Source organism: Bombus huntii, unplaced genomic scaffold, assembly GCF_024542735.1.
Source record: "Bombus huntii isolate Logan2020A unplaced genomic scaffold, iyBomHunt1.1 ctg00000308.1, whole genome shotgun sequence".
Lineage (NCBI taxonomy): Eukaryota > Metazoa > Arthropoda > Insecta > Hymenoptera > Apidae > Bombus > Bombus huntii.
The window spans coordinates 18,130-20,000 of NW_026099504.1; the positions used below are offsets into that span (position 1 = coordinate 18,130).

The window sequence follows — 1,871 nt, forward strand, 5'->3', positions numbered from 1 at the left end:
TCGATCTCGATGGTTGTTATATATCATAATGTACTTTACGCCCGGCCGGCGAACGCGCGTATCTTCGCGCGTTCGTCGTTTTCTTTTTTTTTCGAACGTTTTTGTGTCGTCAATCCTATGGCGACTTCTGCGCGTTCGATTCCCGTTGGTCGAACGTGACGGAACTCGGCTTCGCTAGAACCGAGAAGAGTACATTTGAGTATTGAACTGTTGTAAATTTATAAAAGATTACCCTGAACGGTGGATCACTTGGCTCGTGGGTCGATGAAGAACGCAGCTAATTGCGCGTCAACGTGTGAACTGCAGGACACATGAACATCGACATTTCGAACGCACATTGCGGTCCACGGATACAATTCCTGGACCACGCCTGGCTGAGGGTTGCTCACGTAAACCTAAGACTGCTTGCGTTGCGTATCGTTACTCTCCGTATCTGTCTCTCTCTGTCCCTTCTTGCCTTAACAACCCGCCGTCGTTCTTCTTTATATAAGAGAACGTTTCAGAGTCGGACGAAGGTACAAGAACGAGGATACGAATAAGAGCGGACGGAGAGAACATACGCGACGTACGAGCGATTGTTGGACGCTCGTCGGCGTTCGTCGCGGTCGTGCAGAGACCGTGCAAGTCGTACGCATGCTCGATATATAATCTATCGTGTTCACGGGAGACTACGAAACTCTACCTCTGTCTCTCTCTGTCCCTTCTTGCCTTGACAACCCGCCGTCGTTCTTCTTAAAAATTATAAGAGAACGTTTCAGAGTCGGACGAAGGTATACGAAGGGATACGAATAAGAGCGGAGAGAACCGGTCACGGACCTGCGTGAGTGCTCGCGGCGTCGTGAGTCGTCCTTACGAGGGCGACCGCCCGCTTATGCACCGCTTCGTGTATCGGTTATCGAACGTATATACTCGTAGTGTTCTCCTCGTGACCGATTTTTTTTTCATATCAGGCGATATATGCTACGTTTGCCGGTGTTCGACGCACGAAGGTCCGCGCCCCCGACGTCGTCTTAAAAGAATATTATATTTGGCGAGACTGAGAGAGAAAGCAAATATGGGAACTCGGTCGAGAGAGGAGAGAAGAGAGAACCAAAAAAAAAACCTAAACTCGATGGCGTGCGAAACTTTGCCATAATCTACCGTCTTTTCTTAAGACTCTCGTACAGCCCCAGGGATCGAATGCCCACTCCGTCTCTTCGCGAAAGCGACTGACAACAACGAGGACCGTCGCATCGATGGGTCGTCGTTGCGTTTTACACGCTCTGTGCTTTTTTACAAGCCCCGAAAGTATCAGCCGTAGATCCGGGAACGCACACGCGAGATTTCTTCGAGCGCTCTGACGACTTAGGGAGGTATGATCCCCAGCGTCGCGCGGAGATCGGAGAGTACACGTACTCGTATCGGGACGAATTTTCCCCGTCGTCGTGTATCTCTCTGCCCGCGCGCCTGGCTCCCGAAAAGCCACGTTCGTCGGAAATCTTACATATTATATATGTAACGCGTGTGCGAACTAGCGTGTGTCTAAGATCGGCTATACACGGGTGCTGCTGTAACTACAAGCTCGAGGTGTTTTCCGCAGCGTTTCTGTACCCGAGGAAGATGCGCATGTGAGTCCGTTACGAAGTTGTTCGTACGGTCGTCGTCGTCGGAGAGATCGTAGACGAGGAAGAAGACGATCCCCTTTGGCGAGGCTCGAGAAAAAAACTTTGAGAGAGACGAGGTATACACGCGCGTACGACTATGTCGTGCGCGCGTGTGATTTTTTTTTTATGGCAATTCGACGCTTCGAGAATAGAGAAAAGAGAGTGTTGGTCATCCCATGCCTCTTCGTCGTCTATCGCTGGACCGCGCATCCTAACGTCGCGCCGGTC

The 1,871-nt window shown here is 50.9% G+C and overlaps 1 non-coding gene across 1 annotated transcript; it reads left to right on the plus strand.

The window, feature by feature from the left end:
- Positions 1–229: 229 nt before the first annotated feature.
- LOC126877961 (5.8S ribosomal RNA) lies at positions 230–384 on the plus strand. The gene has a single exon (XR_007695485.1). It is a non-coding gene; the product is annotated as a 5.8S ribosomal RNA (ribosomal RNA).
- Positions 385–1,871: the final 1,487 nt, after the last annotated feature.